This window comes from Melitaea cinxia, chromosome 22, assembly GCF_905220565.1.
Source record: "Melitaea cinxia chromosome 22, ilMelCinx1.1, whole genome shotgun sequence".
NCBI lineage: Eukaryota > Metazoa > Arthropoda > Insecta > Lepidoptera > Nymphalidae > Melitaea > Melitaea cinxia.
The window spans coordinates 2,056,600-2,069,615 of NC_059415.1; the positions used below are offsets into that span (position 1 = coordinate 2,056,600).

The 13,016-nt window shown below is 32.3% G+C and overlaps 1 protein-coding gene across 1 annotated transcript in view; it reads left to right on the top strand.

The window, feature by feature from the left end:
• The window catches only part of LOC123664382 (protein madd-4), a 147,732-nt gene that overhangs the window by 98,578 nt on the left and 36,138 nt on the right, over positions 1-13,016 (top strand). The gene's annotated exons all lie outside the window — the stretch shown is intronic.

A 13,016-nucleotide genomic window follows, 5' to 3' on the forward strand; every position in this document is an offset into this window, starting at 1 on the left:
GTTTTTGTTTGTGATCGATATGTTTAATTTGCGACCAGTTGCTTAGTAATATGCCATTATTTATACTTTGACCGTACTGAAGACTAGGTAACCAGAGCTCCTGGGGAGAGTCGGGGTAGGATCGGCAACGCGTTTGCAACGATTTTAGTATTTCAAGGTTATGTTAACCGCTTAGCATCAGTTGGGCTGTACGCTTCTTGGCCGACCTAGTTATATAAAAAAAGAACTAATTGTGCCACTTTGACACGTAGATTCAGCGTAAAATTTAATTTAGGTTAGGCGTAATAACGTAGCCTTGGCCCGTTGTAGAGAGGGAGACCGATAAAAAAAATAAAAACACACCAACAAATAAGCTACAATGGCGTAGCATTATGTATCTCGCGTAGAGCTTCTACGACGTCAGCGCTACGATACGTAGCAACAACGTAGCATATTTTTACATTGCTGGTTTCATATTGAAAATTTATGTTTATAACTTTTATTTTATAGTGATTTCAAACTTTAATAATTCTAGTGTTATATGTAAAAGTCTTGTGTCACAATGCTAGTTATCATACTCCTCCGAAACGGCTGGAACGATTTTTATGAAATTTTGTGTGCTAATGGGTAGGTGTGAGAATCGGCCAACATCTATTTTTCATAACCCTAAGTTATATAGGGGGGAGGGGGTAAGGGGGGTTTAATAACATATATGGCCAAATAACGTATGCGGTGTCAGCTAGTTTTAGTATAAAATTATAACTTGTCTGTGAAAGCATTTTCAGATTTTTAAAAATTCTTAATTTATCCTTCAACTTAGCCTCATGCGCTGTTGTATATATAAAGATTTAAAACAATGATTCGAAAAAAAAATGTGAGTCGTACACACACTACATATCCAGTCACTTAAAATTTCGTGTGGAAAATAAAACGTGCGAGGGATATCATCAATTGAAATGAAAGAATGAACTCTATATCTTGACAGATAAATTAGTTATTTCGCTCGACTCATACCGCGTCAAAACTGCCATGACCATATGACATATGAGTAACTACGGCGCTTGCAATAGTACGAAAATATCGGAAAACTCAAAAACCAATATATATGGTGAATGTGTACATATAGATCAAAGTTTCTGTGACCATAAACGTTTATAAATTTAATTAGAAGCCGTATGAAATTTAATGAATTACTACATTTAATTAATTACACTCGAGTACATATTCGTATTATGTCATCACGAAACTTTTATAAAATAGGTATCCTAAATCTATAATATATATAAAAGCGAAAGGTCACTCATTCATGACGAAATCTCCGAAACTATAACACCTACAAACTTGAAATTTGGCACGTAGGCTCCTTATAAGACGTAGGCATCCGCAAAGAACGGATTTTACGAAACTCGACCCTAAGGGGCTGAAACGGGGGTTGGAAGTTTGTATGAAAGTCCTATGTTTTTGAAGTAAGAGACTTAAAATTTAAAATGTAAGCTCTATAGATGGTGAAAAGGTGACCAAATAATGAATATTTAGAAATCAACCCCTTTTTGGGGTTAAAACGGGGGTTCTTAGGTTGACTCACTGATCACGAAATCTCCGAAACTATAACACCTACAAACTTGAAATTTAGGAGGATTGAAAGAGGTTCCTTATACAGCGTAAACTACCGCTAAGAATGAATTTTACGAAACTCGATCCCTCAGGGGGTAAAACGGGGGTTGGAAGTTTGTATGAAAGTCCTATGTTTTAGAAGCAAGAGACTTGAAATTTAAAACGTATGCTCTATAGATGATAAAAAGGTGTCCAAATAATCTATCTTTAGAAACCAACTCCCTTTTGGGTTTAAAACGGGGGATGGTAGGTTGACTCACTCATCACGAAATCTCAGAAACTATAACACTTAAAAACTTGAAATTTGGCAAGTAGGCTCCTTATAGGTCGTAGAGATTTACTAAGAACGGATTTTACGAATCTCGACCCCTAAGGGGGTGAAACGGGGGTTGGTAGTTTGTATGAAAGTCCTACGTTTTTGAAGTAAGAGACTTGAAATTTAAAATGTATGCTCTACAGATAGTGAAAAAGTGTCCAAATAATGTATCTTAAGAAATCAACACCCTTTTGGGGTTAAAATGGAGGATGGTAGGTTGACTTACTCATTACGAAATCTCCGAAACTATAACATATACAAACTTGAAATTTGACAGGTAGGTTTCTTATAGGACGTAGACATTTGCTAAGAACCGATTTTACGAAACTCGACCCATAAGGGGGTGAAACGGGGGTTGGTAGTTTGAATGAAAGTCCTATGTTTTTGAAGTAAGAGACTTGAAATTTAAAATGTAAACTCTATAGATGGTGAAAAGGTGTCCAAATAATGTATTTTTAGAGATCAACTCTTTTTTGGGGTTAAACCGGGGGATGGTAGGTTGGCTCCCTCATAACGAAATTTCCGAAACTATAACAGATGCAAACTTGAAATTTGGCAGGTAGTTTCCTTATGGGGTGTAGACATCTGCTAAGAAGCTGGTTTTATGAAATTCAACCCTTAAAGGGGTAAAACGGGGGTTGGAAGTTTGTATGAAAGTTTTATATTTTTGAAGTAAGAGACTTGAAATGTAAAATGTGTGCTCTATAGATGATGAGATGGTGTCCAAATAATGCATCGTAATCTATATATATAAAAGAGAAAGGTCACTGACTCACTCATCACGAGAACTCAAAAACCGCTGGAGGGTTCATCCATCCAGGATGGACAAAGATGAAATTTGGCAGGGAGGTAGATTATAGTTAGTAGACGTCCGCTAAGAACGGATTTTGCGATATCCACCGCTAAGGGGCTTAATTGGGGTTGACAGTTTGTATGAAACATATAAGTTCGCCTGATAGGTTATTTATACTGCTGCCTGAAAATGCAACTAAGAATGTGGTGTATAGAGAGGTTTTATAAAAACAACTATTAAATTATACTAAATTGTACCTTTTAAAAAGTTACTCAGTGTGATAAGCATTTCAAGTAACTGAAATAAAACAATAATTTGCGTTAAACATCTTAATAGTATTTTCTAATGTTTACGCGAATTTTACTCATTTAATAAAACACTTTTTTCGGATTTTATCGCGGTTTATTGTTAACTTTTGCAACCATGGTCACGGGAGGACACGGGATGTCCTCCCGTGACCATGGTTGCTGTAAAGTATCCGAAACGTCGGGAATCAAAAGTTAACAATAAACCGCGATAAAATCCGAATAAAGTGTTTTATTAAATCTTAATAGTAATTCATATCTTTATAACCACGCGGATGTAGTCGCGGGCAACAGTTAGTGTATTATAAAACAAAGTCTCCAAAAGCGTATGTGATAGATTCCCTCAAAATCTACTGAACAGATTTTCATGCGGTTTAAGAGGAAGGTTTACGTAACGGCTAAGCCGATTTTGATGAGAGTTTCACTGGAAGTTTGCCGGGAAAACTTTGTGACACACTGATTTCAACGCGGGCGAAGCCGCGGGCACAGCTAGTATCTTATATATAAAATTCTCGTTTCACAATGTTAGTTACAATACGCATCCGAAACGGCTGGACCGATTTTTATGATATTTTTTTGTGCATATCGGGTAGGTATGAGAATATAAGTTATAAGAGGGGGGGGTTTAAGGGGGTTAATAACATATATGTCAAAACAACGTTTGCGGGGTTAGCTTGTAGACTTATATAATTTAAAATTGCATACATCAGACCCGGTAACATAAAGTTCAATTTAAGTTTTATATTGTGATATAGTGCTCAAGACAATTCTACGGCAGTAATAAATTTAATGTAAGCTACTAGCGACCTCTGTCCGTCCATTTTTTTACACGATAATCCTTCTCCGAAACACGTTGCATCTTATAGTATAAGTATTTTATTTATTTTATTTTATTTTATTTTCAAATTTTGAAAACTTACAGCTAAATTACAAATATAAAAAAAACAATGATCAAGTATTATTCTAATCAACTCAGTAGTTTTCCACGGTATAACCAAATAAAACAACCACTCTCAATTTATTAGTATAGATAATTTTTGTCGTATGCGTACAGTTTTAAGCGTTAGGTATTCAAACCTAAAATATTAGAGTGTCGCTATCACAACTACAATGTACTCGATGTTTTTATTACGTTCATAAATTGCAACATGTCAGGGACAATGTTAAAACTGATACATTCATACATTCATCCCTTTATGATATACGAGTACAATAACTGCACACAGTTTTACTCATCAAGTTAGAAAATACTTCAACAAATGTATGTGCGAATTTCTTCATTTCTGTGATTTGTGTGATTTAGAATTTATTGAATATGTTAAAAATATACCAAATAATTGTTTTTTTTATCAAATATTGACAAGTAGATTATCGTTAGATCGTTAGATATCGTTAGATTTCGCTTCAATTTAAATGGGATGACATGAATAGCACCAGTATTCGAATAACAAAGAATCATCAAAATCGGTATACCAAGTAAAAAGTTATGAGGTGACTAATAACAAACATAAAAATACAGTCGAATAGAGATCCTGACTTTTTTTAAAGTCGATTTTAAATAAATATAAATATAAATCAATTTACAGTCATGTACCTGTCTATACATAATTCGTTATATAAAAAAGAAGATATTAAGAGAAGGTGTTAAGAGCCATTTCACAATTTTACGCTCTGCAAGTTTAGGTAAATTTGGTCGCATCGCGCGAGTCGTACGAGCCGCGCGATCTTTGTGCTAGTACGTATAGTGTGACAACCAAAAGACCATCGTGATCATTTTCTGATGTATAATAAAAATTATAACTATGGTATAAAATGTTTTTTACATAATTAATTTGTTAAAAATTTCAAGTATGTTATATAACAATAGTCAATAAATTTAAAATAAAATTAAAAAAATCAATTTTATGAAACAATTTTTTAAATTGATTTAGTTTTTTCAGTTTACGAATGAATCTAATATTTACGATATGAATAAAAAAGCATTTAATGACATCGACACCGACAAACATATTAATTAACAAATAACAAGACAAACAGATTAAAATGCCTATTTGTATTGATAGTGTGAGAAAAGAAAATTAAATTATACATTTGTTTACAGAAATTATCATTATATTAATTTACAGTCATTTTCGTAATATGTTTATTTTATTTATATTTTATTATGAAAGTATCAAATGCGTTTTATCCGCTGTAACAACAGACGCTTGGCGCGTGTGAGCGAAAGAGACGGCTGCGCAGAATTTGGCGTGGACCTTACCTCTAAGAGCGCTAGCGCTCGACTGATTTACCGGGCTTGATGCGTGGCAATATATACTATCTTTTTATTATTTAATATAAAATGTATTAAAAATAATTACATCTTTTAATTATTTTTTTTGTATTCCTTAATGATGTAAGTTTACTTTGATGAAGATAGTTCGTTAAAATTTCTTAATATTCTAAGAGAAATATCGCTTTTAAAATTGTACTTATTTGGAAAATATTCGTAACTTTAATTTTTTTTATCGTTTAATAGAGATACAAATGGAATAAAAATCTATGATAGTGGACAACAAAATTATATTCCACATATTATGATATTTTTTTAAAATGGTTTCAACGTAGAGGTTATTGAAAAGTAGGACTTCAAAGTATACATTGCGACCGTTTACCCAGGGAGGAGGCTGATGAAAAGGTTAATAATTTTATACACATAATATAAATCAAAATTCTGATCTGACTATGGACTACATCAAAGGTTGCTCTATTATATTTCAAGAATATAAATTACATTATTGCATCCAACACTGAGATTAACGACGTCAAAATATTACAATTTCGCGGATTGTTACCGATTTTTGTGAAATGGCTCTTAAGATGTTGATTTTGTTGTTTTGTGTTTGCGGAAAACTATAACCTGGAGATCTTTAAGTCGCGAGTGAACAGGTTACTTCTAGGTAAGCGTGCTCCATCTTAGACCGCATTTTCACTTATCATCAGATGAAATAGTGGTCAACCGCAAGACTATCATTGTATAAAAAAAATAAAGATGTTTATATAAAATATACATTTATGGATGTAATAAACATTTGGAAAAATGTTTATTAATAATTTTAAACACCCAAAACGATTATCATTCTTGCTACCGTTACAATCCTCACATTATCCCGCGCGATGTAACTTTATTAAACCCAGTTGCTTCTTAAATTACATTCTGCGCTATATTTTGTTATTTAATAACGCGGAAGAATTTGAACGTGTTATTCTCGGGATCTGTGGAATAGGGTTACAATTTTTTTCTTTTTATATAAGCTCTTTACAGTACAATAAATAATTTTATTTATTTTAAAGTATCGTGATATGAATTAACTGAGGTAGGGTATAGCAAGAAATTTCCTGTTCAAAATGCGCAGCTCGACATGGGAATCCGATCTTATATAAGGTCATAGCTAAATAATATTGAATTCAAGCAGTGTTGTGTTTTTGTTGGTGATTAAGGTGACCAGAGCTCCTGAGGAGAACTGGGGGTGCGGTCGGCAACGCACTTGCAATGCTTCTGGTGTTGTAGACGTCTAGCATCACTCACATCACTTTAGCCTATCGCAGTCAACTGCAGGGCATACACCTCCTCAAGTTTGCGACAAAAATGTCGTGAACTCATGTGTTTTGCCCATAGTCACCATACTGTGTATTTCAAAGCCAGCAGTTAAATGGTTATCCCGCCATCGGTCGGCTTTTTAAGTTCCAAGGAGGCAGTGGAACTGTGTTATCCCTTAGACGCTTCTTACAACACCCACGGGAAGAGAGGGCGATGTTTTATTCTATACTGCAGTAACAACACAGCAGACGTCTATAATCTACGGTAACCGCTTACTATCAGGTGAGCCGTACGCTTGTTTGCCTTGACTGATTCTGACAGGACTTTCACTGGCATATAGCTAATATAATAAGAAATAACTTAAGATACTTAGGAAATTTATTTATTAATTGAACACACAACACAATTGAATAATATGTTTCACTATTTCTCAATCTAATTCTAAAAAAATTAGCCTTCATTTATCACCAACTAAGCCCCTATAATTTCAATATTAAGATATGCGTAAACTAATCATTAAAAAACGCTCATATAATTATCGCGTAAGTGTAAACGTCGCACTCGAAGTGCACGCGATGAAGTCGTTTAAAGCAATCTGCACCTGTCGCGTTCCTACCGGTTCGTTTGCTTAGTTGTTCTCGAACTTAACTAGTTGAAAGATCTAGAAAGTTCCAAGGGTAAATAAACTTTGAAGATGTCGAAAGCAGTGTTACGTCTAACGATGGAAGTCTTCCTTCGAATTAGTGGGTGAAGTTTGTTTTAAATAATCTTAAGTTAATTTATTTATCGTTCTATGAATTGTATTTAGAATTAAATGTCTGTTGAAAAAATTATAGTTAGTTTAAATAACGCTTAAAGATTTTTGGAGTGTCTTTAAATTTATTATTATAATTTTAATTTTTTTTATTTCAATCTAAGCAGGGTTATTTTAAAATGAAAATAATGATTTTGTACAAGGCTGACACTATAAATAATTAAACGAAAACAGATGAATCATCACTCGTTATCACATCACATTTAAATATCATTTTTAACTGACTTCAAAAAAAGGAGGAGGTTACTCAATTCGACCGTATATATATATATATATATATATATATATATATATTCTCAGATTAATAAACAAAAGGCAGATGGAGCGTGTGCAACAAAAAATATGAAGCCACTTTTTATTCATGTGTGCGTGGCGACTAGAAATGGCACTGTAGGAACACGTGCATCTATGTGTGTATAATGATACCATAAAAAGAAAAAAACTCCCTGCATTTTTTTAAATGTTCTTTTACGACAAAATGTTCTAGTTTTATTTGGATAAATGAATTTATAACTAAATAAATACTTTGAGTTTGCATTTGGATTGAACGATTTTCATGTACATTGTAAACGCCATAGAGCGGAAATCAAAAGATCTCGTGTTTTATTACATTAATTGTTTTGTTAAAATAACAAAAGATATAGGTAATTGTAAAAAAATTATAACTAGCGGTCCGTCCACACTTTGCTTCGGGTATTAATTTTGTTTTTATTTAATAAGGTTTAAATGGACTTTATACTATTTACAACACCAGATAATAAAACTTTAGTGTTTTTCAGTAGTATCATATTTATTTTATTAGACAGATTAAAAAAAAAAAACATACATAATTCAAAATATTTAATAATAATAATAATAATCGTAATCATCATCATTTATTCAAACACACACGTACATCGATATACAGACAACTTAAAGACTAGACTAAAATTTAGATAGTATTACAAATAATGACATTGGATTTTTTTTTATCAACCTACGACATTTTTCGGTAAAGCATAAGCCATCCTCTTTAAAATTTAATGAACACACAACGCAACGCCAACAACGCCTGCTTTGGCGAATAATAGAAACCCATTCCTCGCGTAGAACAACATCTGTCGGCAATCAGCAATAATAAAACTTCAAACACACAAAATCATTAAATAATAAAACTTGACACTGATTACAATACGTATTCTTTAAATATATATATATATATATATATATATATATATATATATATATATATATATATAAGGAAATAAATTGATAACCATATACATTTTTATTTAAGCTCCTGCATTAGATATTAATGACCGAATCACAGTAAATGGTAATAACAGATAAATAACTATTTAGGCGTGATATTACATGTGGGAATCTTATACACGTATATTTAAAAGTCAGTCTCACTAACGCCGAGACCATCAGGTAGTTTCCCCAATCGAAGGGAAAAACATTTCGCCGAAATCTGGCAACACAGTTGAATTAATGTCGAGGTTTTGTGTTCCGAGATAACCATATAATTTATTGAGTAAATAAATAATAAAATCAATTAAATAATTTATAATTACCTGTGAAATGAAGTTCCATCCTCTTTTTTTTGTTTTTGGGAACAACTCTTACAATGTTTAATAACACAAGACGGCATTTTTTAACAAAAATAATGAATCACTCGAGACGTTTAAACACTACAACGCTATCTTTAGCACTGCTGCGACTTTGTATTCGCTTTTGATTTTGTATCGCTTTAGTGGCTTCACTCGCATGTTCGGCACGCTCCATCTGCCTTTTGTTTATTAATCTGAGTATATTATATTTATGTATGTTCGAGGATAACTCCGTCGTTTATGAACCGATTTTGATAATTATTTTTTTGTTGAAAACGAGATATCCCTAGTTTAGTACCATGATAAGGAAACCAATATCTGATCATGTGGTCACATTTAAATGTCATCGAGATCTGATTACAACTTTTGGAGTTTGATAATGCGTATTTACTTGACTATTTTTTCGTCTACTTACGTTGTATTACTTGTCGATATAATTGAAGTCGGTTTTTCTTCGTTTGCCTGCAAACACAATTATATCCTATTCACTTATATATCATTATATTTATTAGATATCACTTATATTTCATTATCGACAGACAATTCAGAATTTAGATCCATCGTGTCTGTTATTTACTGTCTTTGAAACTTAGCTGCAATGATTGACCCAAACAGATTGATAGAAAGTTAATAATAAGTAACAGTTGTTGCAATTTACAAACGAGTTTCCAATTATATTTATTATTATTTTTTTCAATTTTATGCATAATTTTACTTGTAAGGAAATACGATTATTAATATTAACATCTTCAAAACACAAACTTCAGCAAATTATACAATAGCAAGTGCAAAACCCTTTATTAACTAATAAATGAACAACAGTCGTCCAAAGATAATGTTAATTGTATTAAACAAGCGAATTCACATCTAAACACGTCTGAAACAAAGATACGAAATAATTGCGAAGTCCCAATAAAACTGAATTTCAACACTTGAAAACTATTCACAACAAACTTTTCGACGTCGGAACAAAGTTTCAGCTAATTTTAAGATCTCGAAAGTTCTAGTACATAACGTTATTGTAAGCGGAAACGTGTTCTTACACGTCTGCTTTCAAATATTTAGAGGTGGCTGAATGGATAATGAAAGATTAAACAGTTTTTTTATTTTATTGTATACTAATTTTCTACTCGCAGCTTCATCCGCGTGAATTTACTCGATTTTGTTCTTGAATTTTTAAATAATAATAATATGAGTCAGTAATAACGTAATATTCAACTGGTGAAATAATTTTTAAAATCTTTTTAGTTTTTTTAAGTTTACCCGTTACAACAAACCAACAAAAAAAAAATCTAATGTGGCTCTTATAATGTTATAATGACTAAATAAAACTACTTAAAAATAAACCACATAAGAGATTTTCGTGGCTACGGTCCTTAGGTAACTAAGGCCATTTTTTTTAATGAGAAATAAAGAAGCTTTTAGCTTTGACTAGTCTCAAGAAGGAATTTAAAAAAAGAACAACTGTTTAAAATAATCTCGTGATATTGTCTCAAGCGAAAAAAGTATTTTTTTTTTTTTGTAAAATGTTTCGAAGAAGTAATAACTTTCAAATGTTATTGCATATAGTCCTAATTAGGGTATCCAAGAATAATAAGAGACATATGTCGATTGTATTTCTTTTTTTTTTCATTTGTCGATATCCTGTTTTTTTATTTGTGCCTAATATTTTACACGTCAGAATAAGTTAGGTATTGCTGCAAACAAATTTATAAAATACTAGCTGTGGCTAAGACTTTGTCCGCGTGGAATGTAACAAAAAAAGTATTAATATTATAATAATACATACTTTTGTACATTTTTCTTTTTTCTACAAATTATTGCTAATGTTGCTTGCTTATTTATTTTTTTTTGTATGGTGTACAATAAAGTGTTAAATAAATAAATAAATAAAATATTCAGTTCGCAGAAATACATAGATTTCTAAAATCAAAGTAGCCTAAGTTACTCCTTATTCCATCAGCTAGCTGCCACTGAAAGTCCCGACAAAATCGGTCCAGCCGTTTCAGAGATTGGCCGAAAGAAACAGACAGGTAGACAGACAGACAAACAAAAATTGTAAAAAAATATTTTGGCATATGTACCGTGTATACATCCATATGCTTTAGTAAAAAGCGGTTATTTTAATATTACAAATAGACACTTCAATTTTATTTATTTGTATAGATGTTTGAAATAATGGCTAACGGTGTTATAACTGTAATATGAATATTATTAATACATGGTGGGATAGCAACGATCAGTCAAGCTACGAAGATCTTCGAATAAAACAACGTAGACTATTTTGAACTACGTTTAATGTCGCGGTTTACAATATTTTTAACTTTATACAAAGAGAAATGTTCAAAGCGTTTACTTTTAATTTCGAAATTATTTTTCTTTTGGTCACCGTCTAACTGAATTTATACAAAAGAATCCGAATCGATCGCTTCAGCGCCACACAGTGGACAACGGTGCCAACCATTCAAAACTTCACGTGTAGCACCCCCATGTGCACACTAGATGCTAGTTGCTTGCAAAGCCGCGACACACGGCAATCTAAAAAATGCTGTGTAATGTAATATTGTATGTCAATAAGTTTCGGGTACTATATAAAAAAATAAATCAATATGCCATCAATACTGATAATTTTTATGTCTCAAACTATAGTATATATTTTAAATTTCTTAAGTCTTTGAGTCTAGCTTCGTGGTGAATAAATAAAACATTACTACTTAAAGTTAACCAGCTTATTGCACAAAATTTCATTGATCGTGTCGACCGATTGGTAAAAAGAAATTGTATAAAGAGACAAAATTGCACAGCTCAGAACTCCAATACAATGTTGCGAAGTTGTCGATATTTCGCAGTATATTCTTGAGAGAGTGTGCTCAGGAACTTTATTACCTTGATCCTCAATCGCTTCTCTACGGATCCCATATACCATACACAGTATTTTAAGGATGCATATCTTTATATGGTTGTAATTCGACCCTGTTATATGAATCGTTTTTGATTCACGTATCTCACACCACAGGAATACAACACTGCTTGAAAGCAGTATGATTTAGCTGTGACCTTCTGTTAGGTCGAGGTACTACGCCAGTCGGGCTGCTCCATATTTTGAGCAGGAAATTCCTGCTGTACCCTACCTCAGTCATTTTCATCAATCATAGTAAATATTGAAATTATTTTTCAATATAAAAAATATATCTAATATATAAAATTGTCGTGTCGCGGTGTTTGTAGTTAAACTACTCCGAAACGGCTTGACCGATTCTCATGAAATTTGGTGTGCATATTGGGTAGGCCTGAGAATCGAACAACATTTATTTTTTATCCCCCTAAGTTACGGGGGGGATTAAGAGGGTTAATAACATATATGGCTAAACAACGTTTGCGGGGTCAGCTAGTATATATATATATATATATATATATATATATATATATATATATATATATATATTAATTTATTCAACTTTTTTGTAAATTTAGAGTAAGAAAACTATTTATTAAGTTATTTTTCCTTAGCAAAACACTAAGAATGTGAGATAATTGCACACCTTCTTACCACCTGACGTATCATTCAAGAACGCGCTTGTTGTTTTAACCTAGTTCTTACTTCGCTAACTGTAAGTTAGTTTTTAACTAGTTAAACTTAACTTGCTCCTAATTAAAAGATTCAAGTGTACTCTTAAACACTTACCGTCTACATTATTTGGTAGTTCGTTCTGTTACATTGTTTTTGGCATATTTATCTTTTGTTTTTATAATGATTTTAGTAAAGATTTTTGGTGGGATGTAACAATCGACGATCTACGTAAGATTGCCGGTGTGTGCTGGATGAGGATTGCGGAAAACCGGGATGTCTGGCGCGGACTTGGGAAGGTCTTTGTCCAGCAGTGGACCGCAATAGGTTGAACTGACTGACTGAACAACTAGTCGAATTTTTTGAACCTATTCGTAACATTTTTTTTATTCTAATTAAATTGAATGAATACAAAATAATCCTTGTTTATACATTTTACTTTTACAGGAACTATG